Here is a 24,194-nt window from a genome sequence, read left to right as displayed (position 1 = left end):
GTACTGAGATTAAAGGCGTGCGCCACCACCGCCCGGCGTTCTTTAATTTTTTTGATATATATGTTTTATTTTTATCTTCAGCCATTAAAAATAACAGTAATAAAGACATGATGTGCATTTCTGTTCAAACATATAAGTTTTTTCCCTTTTAAATATGTATATGTACATGTGTGTGGATTTGCTTGCATGTATGTGATTGGAGACCAGGGGTCAATGTTGGGTGTCTCCCTAGCAGAGGCATAGATGGGTAAAGTGTGGACACATAATTTTTATGGTTGTATTTCATTATGAGCCTCTAGTTTCATCAACTGTGTATGAGAATTTTATTCCTTGATTTTCCAAGGAATACTGCCTATTAGATTTTAATGTTTATACTTATTTGGTGGGTGTGATATGGCACTGCATTATAGCTCCTGTGTCAAGGTTATGTGGCAGGTATCATTATTAACCCAGTTTTAGAGATGGGAAATCTAAGGCTTAGGAAATGGGTTGTCCAAGGTTGTCTGTTCGTACCAGATTGGCAAACCAGGATAAGCCTGAAGCAGTCTCATCCTCAAGCCCGAGCCGTTTATTATTCTGCTGCAATGTGCTAACTTATGCTTCCCTGAGAGCCCAGATGTTTTATTATAATGCAGAAGCAAGCAGAGAGCCGACTCCCCCTCATTCTATAAGCCCCCAAGCATCCTACTCATCTTTGCTATCCTCTAGTCCCTTCTTCCCATCTTTTGCCATTTTCTCTCTCTTCTCTCGTTCCTTTCTTCACCCTTACATATTATACATCTTCCATCCTTATATATATATTTTAAAGAGTGATTTTTAGCTCAGCTATGCTGCACAGATATTCGTAGGATTGAGAGGATGGAATTACTTGGTAGTTCGGATATGACTGTTAGCACTGACACTCCCTAGAGCAGCTGCTCCTGATACACACCACTTGTCTCTTTTAATTAGAATAAAATTTAAGCTTTCCTGGGAACTGAAATTATGTGGCAAATTTATAATTAACAATAAATGTTGAGAGTTGCTCCGCTCATGCCTGGACTATTTCCTCACTCAGGTTCTCAGGCAAGTTCTATTCACAGTTGAAGGAGGATTGCCACCTAAACAGATAATATGAGGATTGTGTTTGGAAAGCAAAACACAAGCGTGGGATTGCTCCACATGGGCTTTGCAGTGCAGCTGCTGAGGCCCAGCCACCCACCACCAAGCTTTGCAGATCCCCAGCTTTGGGGGTTTGATAGAAAGAAGACAGAAAAAGTGACACCCAGGCAGCCAGCCTCTCTCTGTCTTTAGGACATTTTGATTTCTATGAGCATTTGGCTTATGTTATCACCACCATAGAAGGAGATATCTTTGACACTGAAGCCTCTGACTCCATCTTGAATGCTTTACAGAGATTGTTGCCTTGGATGGCACACCGCAGATGTTCAGTGCACGACTGTAGAATTAAGTCCAATGGAGTTGGTTAGGGTGGCAAACTTCCTACCTAAGCGTGCCCATGGAGCACCAGCACTGGACACATGATTCTTGCTATGCTGACAGAAAAATCCCTTAATCTTCAATTCTTCTAGCAGAAAAATAAAGTTTTTTTAAAGGTGAGATGTGTGGAGTGGGGCTGTGGGAAAGACAGGTCATCAATAAAAGCAGTTAGCTTTACATCCTGTGGAACACCTGAGTAAAGGGCGTGATGCCTTATCTTTGGAGACAGTGGTTTGCTTTTGTGAAAAATTTATGGTTTAAAAATGACATAAGACGCAAACTATGGCACCAGCCAAGGACAAAGCGTGCAGTAAACTTCGAACCCCTACCCAGATCTAGTCAATGGACAGGACATTCTCCACAGTTGAGTGGAGAGTGGGGACTGACTTTCACACGAATTCTGGTGCCCCATATTTGACCACGTCCCCTGGATGGGGAGGCCTGGTGGCACTCAGATGAAGGATAGCAGGCTACCAAGAAGAGACTTGATACCCTATGAGCATATACAGGGGGAGGAGGTGCCCTTCAGTCACAGTCATAGGGGAGGGGAGTAGGGGAAAATGGGAGGGAGGGAGGAATGGGAGGATACAAGGGATGGCATAACAATTGAGATGTAATATGAATAAATAAATAAAAATATATTTAAAAAGTTATATGAACAAAAAACATGACATAAGAGTTTATAGAGGGTTAATAGGCTTAAAAAGTTGCAAGGTTGCTGGTTTTCATGTGGGTCCCCTAGTAAGGGGAGTGGGGCTGTCTCTGACAGGGGCCTTCTTGCCTGCTTTTCAGTCACTTCCTTCTGATGGGGCTCTCTTGCCAGGCCACCCTGGTAGAGGATACACTCAGTTCTGATGTGACTTGATGTGCTGGGATGGGTAGGCGAGGGAGGGGCTCCTCTTTTCTGCATGGCAGGGGAGGAGGGATGCAGGGAAGAGGGAGGGAAGGAGGGAAGACCCAGGAGCAGAGGAGGAATGGGGCTACAATTGGGATATAGAGCGAATAAATAAATGCACTAATTAATTTTTTAAAAAACGCAAAGTTAATTTTGAATAAAATTGTGCCAGAATTTACCAGAATGGTTTTGAAAAAAGTTACAAGGAATGAACACGTGTCAGACAAGACATTAGAATATATATCATTTAGTTTCCAAACCCTGGCACCACAAGAGGGAGAATATATGCACTTGTTGAACCCTTCCCGTGCTGGTGGACACTGAGTTTTCTTCAGTTTGGGGCTATTATTAATGGAGATTTTTATGGATACTTAAACAGTTTAAAGAGAAAAGTCTCCGTAGGCCAGTTTGGCCTAGACCTCACTCTGCAGTCCAGCCTGGCCTCACATGTTCAGCCATCCTCCTTTGACAGCCTCCCGAATGTTGGGATTTCAGATGTGAGCTACCAATACCACACTATGGAGATGATGGCTATGCAGTTCTTTCTATGGACAGATAACTGAGTGAATACCCAGGAATGGAATTGCTGAGTCTTACAGTAAAACCAGATGTACACATGTAAGTGAACATCTCGGTGTTTGTTAAAATGGCTACAGATTTTTTTTTTGCACTAACAATGAATAGGATTTAGTTGCTTCACATTCTTCTCAAAATTTGGTATATTTAATATTTTAGAATTCTAGCAGTTCTGTGAAAGCTTTGGTAGGAGTATTATTACAAATGTGAATAAGCCAGGCTGGACTGTAGAGTGAGGTCTAGGCCAAGCTGCAGTATCATTTTGCTTTTCTTACTGGTGATGTTCTTTAGAAAAGCTAATAATAATAATGATAATAATAATAATAATAATAATAATAATAATAATAATAATAATAATAATAATAATAATAATAATACTGAACAAATAGATTTTTCCATTCACTTCATGTATTTTCTTTCCTAAGGACTCTTGCTTTTTGCAAGGGTATAGGGAAGCCAGAGAGACCCCTAAACAATATAGGGTATTGCTGTTGACCTTGGTGGCCTCTCAGGAAAAAAAAATAAGACCCTATTGCTGAAGATACTGCACTTTTGACACAAGAATTGGAGGAATCTATGTGCATTTGAACGGGAAGCCTCCTCCTTGAGGACTAGCACTTGTGCTATGGGAAGGAGCTATGTAAGCAGCCGAGGCAGGAGAGCGAGCAACAGTCCTATTCAGCTATCATGCTCCAAGCCACAAGGACCAGCATGGCAAGGTATTCTGAAAGTTGCAATAGCAGCACTTATATCTTGGGAGTAACTGAAAGCCCCATAATTGGACTTAAGGTTGGTTGATAGGAGGGAATTCCTGCCTGGAACTATGAACTTAACTCACTATAGCCAGTGAGGCCATGGAATTTAGAGGAGACCCTAGTACTGACACGTTCCTAACCTAGTAAAATTTCCAGCAGCATTCTAAAAATGTAACCTTACACTGACGGATTAATTATATCCCTCATATCCTTCGTCAAAGAGTCCTCTTTCTGCAGCAGATGGAGATCGTCACAGAAAGTCAAAACTGGTTAAACTGCAGAGATCTACCACGTGTGGGGTGCCCACCCCAGTTAATACACTTACAACACAACCTGTACAAACAACTAACGCTCAAGGCACACTGCTGAAGAGCAGTAGAAAGTAATCAAGAGTCAGAAGACTAGAGCATCTGTTGTGAGGCAGTCTCTTCCTAAAAATAAAAAAATGAAAAAAGATGCAAAGTGGAGGAGAAGGCAGGGAGAAAGGAGGGGTCTTCATCTGGTAGGAGGCTTGAATGAGTGTCATCAAACATAAAATTCTCAAAAAATTCATAAAACTTCACATCATTAAAATAACAATTTAAAAACATGTAAAGGGTTACACGTCTACTTTCTTATGGGAAACCGCATAAACTTTGCTTATGGTTTTTTTGGTTTTTGTTTTGTTTTGTTTTGTTTTTTTTTTTGTAATGTGAAGACTCAAGGCTAGAAGTTTCCCTTTAGGCTCTGCTTCGCTTTATGCCCCAGGTTTTGATGTGCCATGCTTTCATTAATATTCACATGGAAATCTCTTTAAGTTTTCTATGTGCTGTCCTTTTTGACCCATGTTTGTTCTAATTGCTCTTATTTGTGGATAGTGTGCTCCTAAACTTGAGATCTAAAGACTCTAACAGGAACAATGGATCTGAGGAGCACCTTTACCAAAGTAGCATATACAAAAAATACAGGCAAAACGCAGCAGCTCTTCCATACGCTATGAACTCGCTGAGAGAGGAAGCAGGGAAAAGAACTCATTTACAATAGCTTAAAAATACCTAGGAATGAACCTCACCAAAGAGGTGAAGGAGTTTGGCAAAGAAACTTTTGAATATTTAGGAGTAAAGTTGAAGTGACTAGATCTCTCATATTCACACATCAGGAGAATCAATATGATGAAAATGAGTATGTTATGAGAAGCAGAATCAATGCAATTCCCGTAAAAATTCCAGGGACTTTTTTTTACATAATTAGGACAAACTATCTTAAAATGTATATGGAAACATAAAAGAGCCTGAACAGCCAAAATAATTATGCGCATAAAGCAATGCTAGAGACATCACAATACTTGATACCAAATTGTGCTATAGAGCCATAGTAACAAAACCAGCACAGCATTGGCATAGAAACAAATACATTGACCTATGGAATAGGATAAAGAGTGCAGAAATAAACTCAGGAAGCTACAGCCACTTGATTTCTGAGAAGGGTGCCAAAAGCATATTGTTGAAGACTCTTTAACACACGGTGCTTGGAGAACAGAATATCTGGACATAGACAAATGAACTACATTCCTATTACTAGCCCTGCTCAAAATCCAATCTTTAATATAGCAAAGACCTAAGTGTAAGACCTGAAATTCTGATACTGCTAGAGGAAAAAACAGAAAACCTGGAAAACAAACTCTCTCAGGACTCTGCAGATCCTCCTGAAGGACCCAGCCTTCTACCTTGGCGAAAAGCATCCGGGAGGTCTAGGACAACATGAAAAGACCAAATCTAAGAACAGGATAGCTATCACCTCAGGATGAAAGGATGAAAAAAAGATTTTTCAAGAAAATGGACAGATAAAGCAAGCTAATGTATCCATATTAATATCTGACAAAATAGACTTCAAACCAAAACTACTCAGAAGGGATGGAGAAAGACACTACATACTTATCAAAAGAATAATTCACCAAGATGACATTTTACATTTTAATATCTATTCCTCAAGAACACAGGCAGGTACCCAAGTTCATAATAGAAACACACTACACCTAAAATCACATACTGACCCTCATGAGGTGATAGTGGGTTACTTCAAAACCCCACTCTCATCAATAGACAGGTCACCCAGACAAAACCTCAACAGAGAAATGATGGTGTTAACTGACATCAGAAATCAACAGTCACTTATAGACTATTTCACCCAAACACAAAAGAATATACCATCTTCTCAGCAACCCATGGAACTTTCTCCAAAATTGCCTATGTACTTGGACACAAAGCAAATCTCAACAGGTACAAGGAAGTTGAAATAACACCCTGCATTGCATTTGACCACAATGGATTAAAGATGGAAATCAATGATAGAGACAAGAGAAAGTTTGCAAACTCACAGAAACGGAAAAACTCACTACCAAAAAAAAAAAAAAAAAAAAAAAAAAAAAAAGAAAGAGTCAAGAGAGAAATTAAAGAAATTAAAACCTTCTAAACAGAGTAAAAAGGAAAGCATAACATACCTAAGCCTATAGGACACAATGAAGGCAGTTCTAAATGGTAAGTTCATAGTAAAAATGCCTACATCAAAAAATTGGAGAGATTTCATATTATTCATCTAACAACGTACATGAAGGCTCTAGAACAAATAGAAGTAGCACCAAAAAGACTAGACTGCACTGGAAAGAGTGGAGAGAGGGGAAGCTGCAGTTGGGATGTATTGTATGAGAGAATAATAAATAAAAATTAAAAATTAAAAAAATAATCAACTTAAGATGAGATCAGTAAAATAGAAACCCAAATAACAACAAAAAGAATTTTAAAAAAATCAATGAAATGAAGAGTTGGATTGATAAACCCTTGGCCAAACTAAAAGATGGAGAAAGAAGATCCAAATTTAAAAAATTCAGAGATGAAAAGGGGGCAAGACAACAGACACCAAGGAAATCCAGAGAATCCTAAGGACATACTTTAAAAACCTGTTCTTGCCCAAATTGGAAAATCTAAAAGAAATGGATAAATTTCTTGATATATACTACCTACCAAAGTTTGATCAAGATCAAGAAAGTAATTTAAACAGACTTATAACTCCTAGTGAAATAAAAGCAGGAATTAAAAGTCTTTCAACCAAAAAAAAAAAAAAAAAAAAAAAAAAAAAAATGCCAAGGGCCAGATGAATTCAGCACAGAATTGTACCACACTTTTAAAAAGAATTAACACCAATACTCCTCAAATTATTCTTCAAAATAAGAACAAAAGGGAACATTTTCTACTTCTTTTTAGGAGGCCACAATTACTCTGATACCTAAACTGAAGTCCCAATATGAAAGAGGATTCCAGACTAATTTCTCTTATAACCATAGATGTAAAAATTATCATCAAATTACTAGCAAACTGAATCCAAGAATACAGTTTTTAAAAGTTCATCAAGATCAAGTAGGCTTCATCCCTGAGATACAGAGATGGTTCAACATACACACACTGATAAATGGTAATCTACCATATAAACAGACTGCAGGACAAAATCCATATGTTCATCTCATTAGAAGCAGAAAAGGCCTTTGACAAAATCTAATACATCTTTATAATAAAAGTCCTGGAGAGATTGGTGATACAAGGGACATACATAACATAATAAAGATGACTTACAGCAAGTCCATAGCCAACATTAACCCAAACAGACAGAAACTCAAAATATTTCTACTAAAATCAGAAACAAGACAAGGTTGTCCACTCTTGACAAAACTATTCAATATAGTACTTGAAGGCTTAGATAGGACAGCAAGACAACTGAAGGAGATCCAAGGGATACAAATAAGGGAAGAAGTCAAAGTGTTTTTCTTTATAGATGATATGGACTTATATACAAATAGCCCTAAAAACTCCATCAGGAAACTTACATAGCTGATAAACACTTTCAACAAAGTAGCATGATGCAAAATTAACACACATACACACACACACACACACACACACCAAAAAAAAAAAAAATCAGCTTTCCTATATACAAATGAAAATGAATTGATAAAGAAACCAGGGAAATAATACCTTCACCATAGCCTCAAAAATATCTTGCAAGTAACTCTAATAAAGCAAGTGAAAGACTTGACCAATAAAAATTTTACTACATTGAAAAACATATTAGGGCATACAAAAATTCTCCATGCTCATGTGTCAGTAGGATTGATATAGTGAAAATGACCATTCTACCTAAAGCTATCTACAGATTCAGTGCAATCACTATCAAAATCTCAACACAATTTTTAATAGAAACTGAGAGGTTCATATGAAAACACAAACATCTGGAATAGTTAAAACAATTTTGGATAATAAAAGAACTGCCGGAGGTCTCACCATTTCCCATCTTAAATTGCACTCCATAGCTATAGTAATAAAAACAGCATGGTGTTGGCACTGAAACAGGCACGCTGATCAATGAAATTGGGGACTGAGTCCTAGGTCCACACACCATTTTGATAAAGAAGCCAGAAAAACTTTAGCGTCTTTAACAACTGGTGCTGTTCAAACTGAATGGCTGCATGTAAAAAATTGCAAATTGATTCATACTTATCACCCTGCACAAAACTCAAGTCCAAATGGATTAAAAACCTCAACATAAGGCCAGATACATTAAATCTGATAGAAGAAAAACTGGGAAATAGTCTTGTACTCATTGGCACAGAAAAAGACTTTTGAATAGGGCACTAACAGCATAGGCACTAAGATCAACAATTAATAAATGGGACCTTGTGAAATTGAAAAGCTTTTGTATTGCAAAGAACACCGTTATTTGGACAAAGTGGCAGCCTACAGAATGAGAAAAATTCTATCAATTACACACCTCACAGAGGGCTAAAAATATGTACAGAACTCTAAAAACTGGACGTCAAGAAAACAAGTAATCCAATTAACAAATGGGCTACAGCTCTAAACAGAATTCTCAAAAGAGGAAAGAAAAATGGCTGAGAAGCACTTAAAGAAATGTTCAATATCCTTAGTCATCAGGGAAATGCAAATCAAAACTACTTTGAGATTTCATCTTGCACCAGCCCCAAATGGCCAAGATCAATAAAACAAGTGACTGCTAATGCTGACAAGGCATGTGGGGTAAGGGCAAATACTCAGCCATCGCTGTAGACCTGCACACTTGTACAGCCAGGTCTTTATAGGGTTCCTCTCCGTGCGAATGTATGTATCTCCATACCTGTATGTGTTTCTTGTGCTTTTTTGGGGGCTACTTTTTTCTATTTATGTATTTGTTTTGTTCTGTTCTGGTTTGTTTGTTTTTATTTTAGTTTTTAGATAATTTTTAATTTTTCTTTTCTTTTCTCCTTCCTTCCCTTTCTTTCTTTTTGTTTTTCAAGACAGAGTTTCTCTGTGTAGCCTTGGCTGTTGTGCACTTGCTTTGTAGAACAGGCTGGCTTAGAACTCACAGCAATCCACCTGCCTCTGTCTTCCTGAGTGCTGGGATTAAAGGCATGCACCATCATGCCCTGCTTAATCTATATTTTTTCTAATGAGAAAGAGAGAAAGGGAGAGTGTGGATTTGGGCGGATAAGGAGGTGGGGAGGATCTGGGTGGAGTTGCGTCAGGATAAACCCTAATAATATATTTTATGGAAAAAAATCTATTTCCAACTAGAACTAAAAAAGAACAAAAACAAACATACAAACCAACAAAACCCCTAAGAGCCTTAGTTCTTCCCCCCACAACCTCATTTCTTTCATGGATTCTACAGAATCAATTTAATTCTGAAATATATTAGAAAACAGTATGTTTTATATTGAATTGCTTTATTTAAAAAAAAAAAACCAATAACTTGGAAAACATAGGCAAAAACTTTCTGGAGTGAGCTGCCCTAGAGCTGGAAATAATCCCAAGAACTGACAAATGGGATTGCACGCAATTAAAAAATGTCTTCACAGAAAAGGCAATGTTTCCCAGAGCGAGGAACAGCCTACTGTGCATCTGATGGGGGACTAATAACTAGAATCTATGAGCCCCCAAAGTAGAAAAAAAAACCCAAAGTCCTATGTGTAAACGGGCAAAGACTGTTCCTAATAGGAGAAACACAAATGGCCTAGTAATTAAGAAAGACATGTCACTGGGAAAGCACACATGAAAATTACATTGCGATTCTATCTCGCTCCAGCTATCTTGCTCCACCCCCGAGAAGATAACTGACAAGTAATGCTGGGGAGGATGTAGAGTCCCTTATATACTGCTGGTAGAGATGCACCCAGTATGGAATTCAGCATGGCCGCGCCTTAAAAAACTAAAAGGTCTACAGTATGACCCAGTTATGCCGCTCTTGAGTAGATGGCTGAAATAACCCAAGCCAGCATACCAAGGGCGCCAACTGCACATCCATGCTTACTGTTGCACGGAAATGTAATCAGCCCAGCTGACCATCTGCAAGAAAATGAACAAAGACGATGGGGCATATGTGCACGATGGAAGCCTATTCTTCCATAAAGAAAAATGACATTGTTTTTGCAATAAAAGGGATGGAAGTGGAGAGAGCATCATGTTAAGCAAGCTGAGACAGATTCTGAAGTGCAGCGTTTGCATGTTCTCTCTCATGTGCAGAAGCTGGAATATGTATACATGGCCTGAACATGTGAAGTCTATGTGGGCATGAGGAAGAGTTCAGTGGGAGCAGTGGGGCAAGCGAGCAAGAGAGCACAAATGGGGGAGGCAGAGAGGGAAACCCACTTCCTCTCATTGCAGAATCTAGATTTACAGGTAGATGATGGATGGATGGGTGGATAGACAGGGAGATGAAATGAAATCAGAAGTAGGCCACCCAAAGAAAGGAAGTGGTCCAGAGAGAAAACAAGGGAAGTTAGTGAAAGTGTGAGTGTAAGTAAAATACAATGATACCCATGTGTGAAAAGGTTATAACGAAACCCACTATTTTGTGTACAAACATTTTAAAAAACGTTATATCTGCCTAATTTTACAAATTTGGCAATTTTCATATATTTTAATATTATAACTATAAGTTAACATACTATGGTTTTTGTCCTTCTGTGTCTTGGTTATTTCACTTAGTATAATATCTGAAGTTTATCGATGTTGTTGCAAATGAGAGGAATTTCTTCTTTTAAGGGGCCAAATTATATTATTCTCTCTTCCCCTAGCTCTCTGTTGGCACGCACAAAACACACTATACTTATCTCCCTGGCTCTGGTTTATTTCACAAAAAAGCCTGGACTCTCTTTCCATCCATTTCCTACAAATGATATGATTTGTTCTTCTGAGTGGCTGAATAATTCTCCATTGTTTGTGTCTGCCACATTTTTAGTTCCCACACTGGCAGATGAAGGCTGACTCCATGGCTAGGCAAACATGGAGGCTCTCCTTGTTTCTTCCTTCAGCTTTATTTCTTTCTTCCAAGTTCCCTTTTTCATGGTGGTCATCTTATTTTTTTTTTTCCCATGAGGGCTTTTCTCACATTAGTTGGAATCAGTGGCACCACTCATTTTTATGAATAGGTCTTTAAATGTTGAATAGAAGCCCTACACTGTGTGTGGAAAATTTAAATGTATATTGCATTGAATGCCCAAGTTGTGTGATTGGATTAATAGTCTAAGCCTTCTTCTAGAGTAATCCTTAAATGTCAGTCTCTTTTCCTGTCAGGCTCATTCTTGACTGCGAGGGTGTTGGGTCTGATATCACTGTCCAGGAACTGGGACTAGGGTTCTAGTTGTATATCGACCTTTTAATGTCGCCTTAATTCTGTGTTATCTCTATGCTTCATGTCTCATCTGAGTGGGTGGGTAAAATCCATGGGGGTTATAAGGACTTTGAGCCAAGGTTTATGCCCTCAGCTCAAGTTAAATGGACTCAGTAACATCTGGTTTATTCAACTCTTAAGAATTTCCAAGGTCCCGTAACTTATCAAGTTTTTGACATGTAATTATTGGATTTCCCATTATGGATTCAAGCCTCATTTTTCTCGGGTCTATTATAGAATTCCTCATTTATTGCTTGTCAGCTTCTAGATTTTTGTTGATATCTCTCATATGCTGTAATAATTTCTTTTTTGTGAATTTATCATTTAAATTCTTTCCCATCATTTTAGTGGTATTTCAGGTGATACCAAGGAGAAGCTTGTTCAATCCACTTATTTTTCCCATAGATTTATGCATTCCATTTTAAATTAAGAGAAAACCCCTTTCAGGTTGAACTATATAAATTTTAGCTACCCAAAAAGCCAAGGTGAAAAGATTGCTTGAATCTGGTGTTTTGAGGCTAGCCTTAGCAACACAGTGGAACTTCATTTAAAAACCAAACAAAATATCCCTTGAAATTCAAGGAGTGGTACAGTTAGTTATATTAAACAAATTTACTTATTGCTTACTTCACCTTAAAAGATAAAATGCTTTAGATGAACGTGGAGATGAATATTGGAAGTGAACTGGGTCAAACGCAGAAAGACAGACACTGTGTAATTTCATTAATATATGAGATTGAACATAGTTGAGAATAGAATGCTGGTAATCATATCCAGGAAGAGTAGAGGAAGTGCAATGAGAAAATGTTGATCAATGTATGCCAAGTTATAGGAAGAAGAAGTTCTAGATATTGTACCACAGGGTGATTATAAATTACAGCAGTTAGTGTACAACCCAAAAAAAGCTAGGAGAAAGGGGTTCAAAGGTCTTCCACATAAAGAAATGATGAATGTTTGAGGAGTTAAAGATGCTTGGTTAAAGGTCATGTGATATACATACATATATATATACATATATTGAATATTACATGACATTCCAGTTTTAAATACAATTTTTATGGTCTAAAATTATTAGTGTGCATATGTAGAGGGGACTGCCTCTGACATGAACTCTGGTGCCCCAGATTTGGTCACCTCCCCTTGGTGGGGGTGCCCAGCGGCACACAGAGGAAGGGGATGCAGGCTATCCAGATGAGACCTGATGTGCTGTGGTCATACAGTGGGAGATAAGGTTCCCTCTGTCAGGGGTCTAGGGGAGGGGAATAGAGTGGAAGAGAAGCTGGGAATGGGAAGATACAAGTGAGTGGATAACATTTAGGATATAATCTGAACAAATTATAATAAATTAAAATTATTTATTTATGTTTATTGAAAATATTTTTTCATAAAATATATTCTGATTATGGTTTTCCCTCCCTCAATTCTTCTGAGATCCTCCCTCTATCCTCTTTTATCTGAATCTACGACTCTCTCTTTCTAGAAAACAAACAGGCATGTAAATAATAAAATAAGATAAAATAAAAACAGACCAGAATAAGATCACACAACACAAAAATATGTTGGTTTGAAAAATAATGGCCCCCATAGGCTCATATATTTGAATGCTTAGTCACCAAGGAGTGGGGCTATTTGAAAGGATTAGAAGGACTAGGAGGTGTGGCCTTGTTGGAGTAGGTATGGCCTTGTTGGAGGAAGAATGTCACTGGGAGTGGGCTTGGAGGTTTATAAAGCCCATGCCAGGCCTAGGCTTTCTCTTTTTATTTGCAGATTGGGATGTAGCTCTCAGCTACTTCTCCAACACCATGCCTGCTTGCCGCCATGCTCTCTGCCAGGATGAGGATGGACTAAACTTCTGAAACTGTAAGAAAGCTCCCAATTAAATACTTTCTTTATAAAAGTTGCCCTGGTCATTGGGTCTCTTCAAAGCAATAGATAAGTAACTAAGCCAGGAAGATAAAGAGCCAAATAAAAAGTTGAGGAAATGTCTGAAAATGCGCGCGCGCGCGCACACACACACACACACACAAACACACACACACTTGTACATAGGAATCCCATAAAATACAAAACCAGAAGCAATAATATGTATGCAAAAGACATGTAAGATTTAAAAGAAAAGTTATGACAAAACATTATAAGATGAGACAAAGAACCTCAAAAGATGCCATTGAATTAGTTTTGTGTTGGTCATCTACTGCTGGACATGTGGCCTGACCTTAAGAGTGGCTTGTATTCCCAGTGCGACTCCACTAGGAAGAACTGATTTTTCATCTGCAAGTGATTATCAATTACAAATGGTTTGTGGGTTAGAAACAAGTGTTTGTTGCATTTCTCTTAGTATTGGGAACCCAACTGATAGAGTCCTGTTAAGGTTCTGTGTATGCTGCCATAGTCTCTGCAAGTTCATGTATGCATCAGCCTTGTGTCTAGAAGGCTTTGTTTCCTTGGTGTCCTCTATCACGCTGCTCTTACAATCTTTCTGTTCTCTCCTCTTGAGCCCTGAGGGATGTATTTAGTGGAGACATCCCATTTATGACTGAGCATTTCAAAGTCTCTCACTATCGTGCCTGGCTGTGGATCTATGTATTTTTCCTCATCTACTGTAGGAGGAAACCTCTCTGATGATGGGTGAATAAGGCACTGATCCATGAGTGTAAAAGGATGTTGCTAAGGGTCATTTTATTGCTACCATCTTTTATCAGAAAGGTAGTTTTAAAATAGGCCCTGACCTATCTGGTCTCAGATTTTTGGCCATCTGAGTAGTGCCAGGTATGGGTTCCAACTTATGGAGTGGGCTTTAAATCTAATCAGATAGTGTTTTTTAATTCCCACAAGTGTTGTACACTATTGCACTAATGCATCCTGCTGTCAGGTTGCCATTGTAGATAGAAGGATTTGTAGCTTGTTTGGTGTTTCACCTTCTCCTTTGATAGTGTGCAGCATACCTTCAAGGACCACGAACATTAGTGTGTTTTAACTATGCAAAACAGCGGGTTATATTAAGACATTTTAAACAAGTATATAATATATTTTAATATGGTCATCCTTTCATTATCTTATCATTTTTATGTTAACAAATGGTTAAATATAAAACTAAAAATCCATGGATTGAAACATGACATGAGAGTCATATAAATGAATGAATGAATAATGAATGTTTTGTTATTAACAGTAGATAAATGGAGAAAATAGAAATATTCGTAGCTATAATTTTCTTTTTATTTGATAGAAGTTTCTGTCATGGAGTATAGTAGGGAACACTGACTTAAATGATTTGAAGAACAACAAATATGAAACCAGAAGAAGTGCAGACCATTAAGTTTGTGTTTCCTAATGGGTCACAAAAAACTATTATTTTAGGATCAAAAGACAGTTCTTTTCCCTCTCTACTTAAGTAAAAGTGGGCATTAGAACCACAGTTGCTTTTCCACCATGTCATTTAGGTTGCTTTGGTATTTATCACTGATCAGATATTGGTAAAAAGTAATAATAAGAAACAGATGGCTGGGAACAGACCTGTGGAGAACAGCCGACTGAAAAGGCAAGGCATTTCTGAGACTCTTCATTCTTAAATGGCTTTCCCAGATACCCTTCACATTTTTCTGGGTGCCTTTATTGTCCTATTAGCAGATAAACTTATTTGTCACAAAAAACATGTTGGGGACAAGGTATCTCTGAAGTTTTACATACAGGAGTCAGGGTGAGTCTCATCCGCTGTAGCTTTCTATGTTCTATAAATTTCCTGTAAAGGATGTCTAGAGACTGCCAGCAAAGGGAAGTTCTACAGATGCCAAATAGATGGGATTATCTGGATGTAAGGAGATGCACAGCAGAAGTAATGAGAAGAGGAACCCTAGGTGCTGGGCAGGGCAAGTCATGCTCCTGCCCCCAAGCCCGTATCAGAAGCGAGGCCATAGGTGAGCCATGATTTCACCAGCCTTCTGCATAGCTCCTGAGAACAGCAACGGGCTTTGTTCCACTGGAGGTGGTTTGAAGAGACACCGATAACTTCTTTGCCTGCTTCCTGAAAGGTAGACTGTGCGTACCCTGAATCCCTGAATCTAAACTGGGCTTAATGAGTGTAGCTCAAAAAGATAAACTGGGTTATTTTTTTCTTTTCCTAAAACTCTGAACTGAGGAATACCAAAGCTCAGTTCAGTTAGAAGTGGCCGGTAGAAATGAAAGACAAAATGCTATGAGTATACGCAGGGCCGTGAGAAACCAAAGCCAGGAAGAGCCAGAAGCCACAGAAAGGCAGCATATCTCTTGAGTAGAGATTTAGGAAGGGAGAGGAGAAGGAGAAACAAAGGAAGCTCATATAGCCATGGAAAAGCAGAGGGTCTCTTACATGGCCCCTCCTTTCTGACAGCCCCTGTTCACGTCAAAGTGTTGCAGCAGCATTAGTTTCATCATTCTTTCCTAGTCTTCTAGGTCATAATCAATAACAATGACCTATCTGCCAATAACAGCCCAAATTGATTAGAGCCAGTCTTCTTCTCCTAGGTTGTTTTGTGTGTGCACAGCTGTATGCACATAGAAGCTCGTGGAGGTCAGAAGAGGCATTGGGTCCCCTGGGACTGGAGTAGTAAGATGGCTGTGAGTCGCTATGTGGGTTCTGGTGACTGACCTGGGGTCCTCTCAACGAGCAGTGAGTGCTCTGAGCTGTTAAGCCATCTCTCCAGTCCTTCTGTCTTAGGCAGGGAGAGATACAGGCTCTCACTGAACTCAGAGCTCATCAACTTGACTGGGTTAGCTGGCCAATGAACTCTAGGGATATTCCTATCTCTTCCTCACTGGTCGCATCATAGACATAAGCCACCACAGCTGGCTTTCTCACGGGTGTGGAGGACCTGAACTCAGGCCTTTAATCTTGCTTGGCAGACGTTCTAACAATGGGGTCATGTCCCCAGCACTTTCCTGAGAATTTTAAATGGCGTTTGGTGAAAGCTGTATTAGAGAGAAATAACTGTGGAATGGGCTATTGCTGTGTATGAAGAGAGAGCCATTCAGTGCTCAATAATTCTATCTGAGCTTGGCCATTATAGGCTGGGAAGATATATGGGAGGAGGAAGCAAGCAAAACAACAGCAACAACCACTCCAAACCCCAAATCCAAAACAAAAAACTCCATTATTCCTAATGAAGTGCTTCGTGTATAATGCATAAAGCAATGGAAATAGGCTCTTAAAGATCTGATTTGTATATGACCATAGGAATTATCTTCATAAATGGGGGAATGATGTATCAACAATATTTGCTCAGAATGTTCTCCCTGGAGCTTGAGAACACTAGCTCATATATGTTGGTCATACCCCTTTCAAAGAAGTATTTCATTGCTCTATAAAATAGGTGTTTTCTGAGCAGTCTTAAATAAAGGCATTTTGATGTTCCTTCTGTTAAATGCTAATCTTCTCATTTAAAGGTAAGTAGTAGCTAGTCATTAAGATACCACTATCAAACTGAGGTTGATACCAAGAATGCCATCATTTTATTAGAGAGAATAAAGAATTCTAAGCTGCGAATTATACTTGCATGTGTGCTTTTCCTATAGGAAATTTCTACCAAGCACTTAGTGTCTCCAATGGAGTGTTTCCATGTGCTCTTGCTACGGAGTCAGGTCAGGGGAGGGCTTACCTGCTTACAGGGTCATGCTTTGAAAACTCCCCAGCTTTTTACACATCGATACCAGGACACGGTCACGCTGAGTACCTATTGTAGTTACTTAACCTGATCACTGTACCAAAGACATAATTGATCTTTCTCCTGTGGGAAGAGCATAGAATAACAATGCCCTAATTTTGTACATTTCCCTTCTCTAATGACAGGCTGTCATCGCCTATAATTTACCAGAGACTATGAACAATGTGCGTAGGCTGAGAGCAGTTGCCTGGTAACCACCTTTTAAAACTTTCTTAAATGTAATTGCTTCTCTGCCAGGGAAACATTGATCCTATGAATTTGCATTTGTCTGATCACTAGGCAGTCCAACAAAGCTCTCTGTGCTTTTTATTTCAAATTATTTGCCTTTTACGTTCTGTTGAGGTAAACTGCATTCGGTATGGTTGCTTTTGAACCCAGGGAGACTTCCAAATGACTATCTGCATTTGGCCATTTTTCCTACTGTTTTTCTGTATCTCCATTTATACTTCCCATACCCCCATTTAGAGTTCAGGCTAGAAACTTGTGAAAATAACAAAACAAACAAACAAACAAAAAAAACCTTTCAGATTTGGCTTGATTCTAAGTGCTTTCAGACATCACCAGTACAGCCATGGTTAAGCTGATGTGTTAAATTTTGCCCCATACAAATATGACTCACTGTTTCCCAGCTTACCTCTTGCTGTTCATCAAAACATCTCTATTGCTAGTTAAGAAAATGTGGCACCTTTGCTGGCAAACAGCACATACTCTTCTTTTATTGGTTGTGTCTGCTCAGGTACTGGCTTGAGAAAGATAAAGATTAAACACTAGAATTTCATTAACATCTATCACAAATTATTAATTGCTGCAAAATTTTAAGCTTCCCATGTGTAGCCAGCTACTGAGGGAATAAGCATGTTTCCACTCCAGCAGAGGTGAAGGTGCATGCTTTAGAATGGACAAGCATCCAACAAGAAAGGTTTCAATGAGCAGGTTTTAATCTGAGTGAGGAAAACAACACAACCCCCCCCACTCCTCCCCCTCTCTGGCTGTGGGCTTCCATTTATATTCTTTCTAAACATCACCCACCCTCTCATGTGTCTGTTTTCAGCAAAACATCACATGCCCTCTCACAAGACAGCTTCCAGAAAAACATCACATGCCCTCTCACAAGCTAGTTTAACATTATGTGCCCTCTGACGGGTCTGTTCTCTGCCAACAAAGGTCATGAGACTGTCTTCAGCTGTAGAAAAACACTCCTGCATCCCATGCTTGGCACCAAAACAAACAAACAATGCATAAAAGAGGCCAAAACTTTCACTACAGGGATGGTCTTTGGGTCATTGGAGACGGGTCCTTGAAGGAAATGATCGGATCCCAGCGCCTTCCTTTTCCTCTTTTTCCTTTTCGGCCTCCTTGAAATGAGCCACATGCTTCACCACATGATTCGCCTGTCACATGCCACCCTAAGCTGTCTCTCTCTGTGTCTGTCTGTCTGTCTGTCTCTCTCTGTCTCTGTCTCTCTCTGTGTCTCTCTCTGTCTCTCTCTGTCTGTCTGTCTCTCTCTGCCTGCTGCCTGTGGATCAGGATGTAAAGCTCTCAGCTACTGTTCTAGTGCCACGCCTCCCTGCTTCCCACAATGGCGACCATAGACTAAACCCTCTAAATATGTAAGCAAGCTCCCAGTTAAATGCTCATCTTACAAACTGCCTTGGCCATGGTGCCTCATCACAACAGTAGATCATTAACTAAGACAAGAGCTAAGAGGTCAGCTCCATCCTTTTGATGTTTTCTGCTGCATGAGGGTGGCCTTACGCTGACAGGGTCCAGCCTGTTGACGTCCAGTTATTATCAGGCCTCGTATTAAATTCCATTTCTTAACACACTACAGTATCACCTCTTACTCCTTTGTAATGCTCATTCCTTTTGTAATGATTTGTTTCCGTGTCTGTCTTGGGATATTGTAGATTATCTAAGATGGAGGCCATAAGAGTCTTAACCAGTATATCCCCAGTTCATAGGGTAATCTGACAGGGAATAGATACTCAATACTCATGTATTAGTGGAGTGACAATCCCCCCTAAGATAAAGTGGAGTTAGAGACCCAGAGATTATTATTCTCAGTCTAATGTTTTATGAAGCAGATTTAGAAAATGAAAATGCATGTCAGAAGCAAAATGATTATCAATACTTATTTCTGTGCAGCCTGGTTTCTGCCTAAATACATTAGTCTGGCAAGTAAACCCACACGCATCAGTCAGTGACTTACAGGACTGAGCTTTTCACTGCCAGAATAAGTTGGCTTTCTCTGTCAGTCATGTTACATACTTGTAAACAAACAAAACAAACAAACACCCCCCCCAAAAAAAACCAAAAAACAAAACAAACCCGACACTAAACCGTACTTGTTTTAATAATCACAAAATACTTAAATTTTTAATTAATTAGGGTTTTAAAGATAAGCTAAGAAACTTCCGTTTCTTCTTTATATTTTTTTTCTCCTAACCAGGAATATGACGTGAGCTGTTTGAGTGGGCCATCACTTTTCGTTTCTGAGAACAACACGACCAATTTGTTGCTATGATGACCTACCACTGGTCAGGACTTAACTGTTGAATATAGGTAGTGGGAAGAGAAAGATAAGCAAAGGGCTTTGACTCCTTTTCAGAGAAACCCTGGAGAAGTCAGAAAGCAAAGGTCTACTCTGAGTGGAATACACAGAGCAGCACCCTCAGGGCATCAGGGTAAAAAAACAAACCGATAAAAGCCACAGTAAGGTGTTCTAAGGACATGGGAAGGGGAGGAAAGATATATGGATACAAGATTGTGATTCACCTTACAGGAAATAATGCAAGACAAAAAGATGTAGAGACACACAGCCAAACATTAGGTGGGTCTTGGGGAATCTGGAGGAAGATGGGGGGATGGATTATAGGAGGCAGAGGGGTCAAGGACGCCACAAGAAAACCTACAGAATCAACTAACCCGGGCCACAGGGGCTCACAGAGACTGAGCTGACAACCAGGGACTGACCTAGGCCCTCTGCATATGTGTTACAGTTTTGTAGCTTGGTCTCCTTGTGGGACGCCTGACAATGGGAGTAAGCACAAAACAACTCTGAGATTCCATGCTACGCCCATCAGAATGGCAAATATTAAAAACTCACATGACAGTACATGCTGGTGAGGATGTGGAGCAAGGGGAATACTCCTCCATTGCTGGTGAGAATGCAAACTTGTACAACCACTTTGGAAATCAATCTGGCACTTTCTCAGAAAATTGGGCATAGTTCTCTCTTAAGACCCAGCTATGCCACTCCTGGTCATATACCCAAAATATATACTCCATCATACAATACGGACGTTTGCTATGTTCATAGCAGCTTTATTTGTAATAGCCAGAAACTGGAAACAACCTAGATGTCCCTCAACTGAAGAATGGATAAAGAAAATTTGCAGGCAAATAGATGGAACTAGAAAAGATCATTCTGAGTGAGATAACCCAGACCCCAAAAGCAAACATGGTATGCACTCACAAGTAGGTATTACCCATAAAGTACAGGATAACCATGCTATAATCTACAGACCCAAAGAAAATAAGTAACAAGGAGGGCCCAAGAAACGATGCTTGAATCTCACTGAGAAGGGGAAATAGAATAGACGTGGGGAGTGTGGATGAACGGATGGAACTGGGAAGGAGAGGAGGTTGGGAGATGAACAGGAGAGATCAAGTGTGGGGAGGGTGGAGGGAGAGAGAACTGGAATTGCTGGTTGCGGGGCAGGGTGGAGGTGGGGCAACATCTCTGGGACAAGCTATAAACCTAAGATAGGAGAAAGTCCCAGGAATCTGTGAGGACTACCCTAGCCAAGACTTCTACTATAGGCGGTATGGAACCTGAAACGGCCACCTCCTGTAATGAGGCAAGACTTCCAATGGAGGGATGGGGAAACCAACCCAGCCACAAAACCTTTGACCCACAAGTTGTCCTGCCTTTAAGATGTGCAGGGATAAAGAGGGAGCAGAAATTGAAGGAATGGCCAACCAACGACTGGCCCCACTTGAGACCTGTACTATGAGAGAGAGAACCCACCCTGACACTATTAATGATAGTCTGCTATACTTGTCGACAAGAGGTTAGCACAACTGTTATCTGAGAGGCTTTACCCAGCAGTGGATGGAAACAGAGGCAGAGATCTACAGCACAAACAAACAAACAAACAAACAAACAAACAAACAAACCCTCTGCTGAAGGAAGCATGGTTCTTGCCTGTTTTCCTGCTTTCTACCTGTCTTTATTTGAACAAGCTGCCATCCCACACTCCTATCACTATGGAGCTGTTCAGCCATGCCTTATGCACCATGATGGACCAGGGTCCTTTGAGATCATGAGATTATGAACAAAGCTTTTCTTCCTTAAGTTGTTTCTGCCAAGTATTTTGGTCATGATAACATAAAAGAAACCAGATATTAAAATCATTTTGTGGGTAAATGTTTTCATTTTTTCCACATAAACACCTGAGAAGGAGATGGTCAGTATATGGTAAATGCTTTTGTATGTTTTCATATATGTATAGAAAAACTGCACAACCATTTTTGTTGTGAATTATAAAAATGTACATTTCCTTGATCACATTCTTTCACATGTGTGTTGGTCACTCATGACTTTGTGATGGATCTGCTTAACTCTCCTGCCATCTTTACCTGACTTGCATGTCTTCCTTTGAATTGTAAGAGATTGTGTGTGTGTGTGTGTGTGTGTGTGTGTGTGTGTGTGTGTGTGTATTCTGCAATAAGCTCTTTGTCAGACACATATCCTTTCAGTCTACGTCTGGCCTTTTTACTTTCCTACTATTATCTTTTATATATCAGGCTTCCCTTCTAACTCCTATGAATCATTTTTAATAGCTTGTGCTTATTATATTTTATTTGAGAAATCTTTGGTTGCAATGTTGTTAGAGTTATTTTTATAAAACTGTGTGTTTTTCAGTCTCTCTCATTACTAGACTAACACACAAATAGTTGAAGAGCTATTATATTATTTTAACAAGCTTCACAGCACAAGTACTGAGCAGTTATTAATCTATTCTTAACTTCTAAACTAATCTGGTTTCCTCCCAGCATACATCTCAGAGATACTTGCACTTTGTAGCTTTCCTGCTCCAGCTCCTTCTCCTGATGTCTCCTAGACCTCTGCTCATCACTGAATCCCCTGCTTCCTCCTTTAACTCCTCCATTCTTAGCTGGCAGGAAGTCCAGTCCTAGTCTCTCTCTTACTCAGCAATTGGCTGTAAGCTGCTTTATTGGCTTATCAGGGGATAATTGGGGAGCAGTGGTTACACAACACTGAGACAGGAGATTCTCAGAGCAAGGATTGCAAACAGACATAGAGGGTACAGAAATTGGCGTTTGAATTACACGGTAGCTGTATGCCTACACAATGTCTTTCCTATGCTTTCCTCTCAATGTTTCACAGTTTGATTTAAAGCCAATTCTTTGTTATGAGTTAACTTTTGAATATGATGTATGGTAAGTTCTGGGGTTATAACCCCTCTGATAGCCAGCCGTTCCTGTACCATGCGGCAACTAGCCATTCCTGTACTATGCACTATCCAGCTGTTCCTGCACCATGCACTAGCCAGCTGTTCCTGCACTATGCACTATCCAGCTGTTCCTTCACTATGCACTATCTAGCTGTTCCTGCAATATGCACTATCCAGCTGTTCCTGCATCATGCACTAGCCAGCTGTTCCTGCACTATGCACTATCCAGCTGTTCCTGCACTATCCAGCTGTTCCTGCATCATGCACTAGCCAGCTGTTCATGCACTATCCAGCTGTTCCTGCACTATGCACTATCCAGCTGTTCCTGCATCATGCACTAGCCAGCTGTTCCTGCACTATCCAGCTGTTCCTGCACCATGCACTATCCAGCTGTTCCTGCACTTTGCACTATCCAGCTGTTCCTGCACCATGTACTATCCAGCTGTTCCTGCACTATCCAGCTGTTCCTGCACCATGCACTATCCAGCTGTTCCTGCACTATCCAGCTGTTCCTGCATCATGCACTAGCCAGCTGTTCCTGCACTAGCCAGCTGTTCCTGCACTATGCACTATCCAGCTGTTTCTGCACCATGCACTAGCCAGCTGTTCCTGCACTATCCAGCTGTTCCTGCATCATGCACTAGCCAGCTGTTCCTGCACTTTGCACTAGCCAGCTGTTCCTGCACTATGCACTATCCAGCTGTTCCTGCACCATTCACTATCCAGCTGTTCCTGCACTAGCCAGCTGTTCCTGCACTATGCACTATCCAGCTGTTCCTGCACCATGCACTATCCAGCTGTTCCTGCACTATGCACTATCCAGCTGTTCCTGCACTATGCACTATCCAGCTGTTCCTGCACCATGCACTAGCCAGCTGTTCCTGCACAATGCACTACCCAGCTGTTCCTGCACTATCCAGCTGTTCCTTCACTATGCACTATCCAGCTGTTCCTGCACTATGCACTATCCAGCTGTTCCTGCTCTATGCACTATCCAGCTGTTCCTGCATCATGCACTATCCAGCTGTTCCTGCACCATGCACTATCCAGCTGTTCCTGCACTATGCACTATCCAGCTGTTCCTGCACTGTGCACTAGAAGACAGCCCTTATCTCTGTTAAGTGCCTTGGATTTAAGGGGCCAGTTGACTGTGTATGCTTGGGTTGGCTTGTGAGTTCTCTAGGTTCTTGGGTTTAACTCAGTGTTTATACTTAGAATAATTTTACTCTCTGCATTACTATAGATTTAAAGTAAGTTTCAAGCCAAGTACTCTTCAGTTTCCAACTTGAATTTTTAATATTGTTTTCTGACTTTTACATTTTAAAATAATTGTAGGTCAGTCTGTTAATCTATGTAACAAAATCCTGTTTGAGTTTTAAATTGAATTTACATCGGCTCTACAGGTAAATTTGATCAACACCATCTCTAAATATTCAATGATGTTTTCTATTTTAAGAGGTATTAGATTTAAAATTTTAATTTCCAAGTTTTATTTACTATAAAACAGAAATACAATTACACACACACACATATTTAGTAACAATCTTATTATTTGTAAAGACTCTGATTATTTATGTAGACTATTTTATTTTGTTTTTTGAGACAGGGTTTCTCT

This window comes from Acomys russatus, chromosome 30 (genome assembly GCF_903995435.1).
Source record: "Acomys russatus chromosome 30, mAcoRus1.1, whole genome shotgun sequence".
Classification (NCBI taxonomy): Eukaryota; Metazoa; Chordata; class Mammalia; order Rodentia; family Muridae; genus Acomys; species Acomys russatus.
This window is presented reverse-complemented; position numbering follows the sequence as displayed.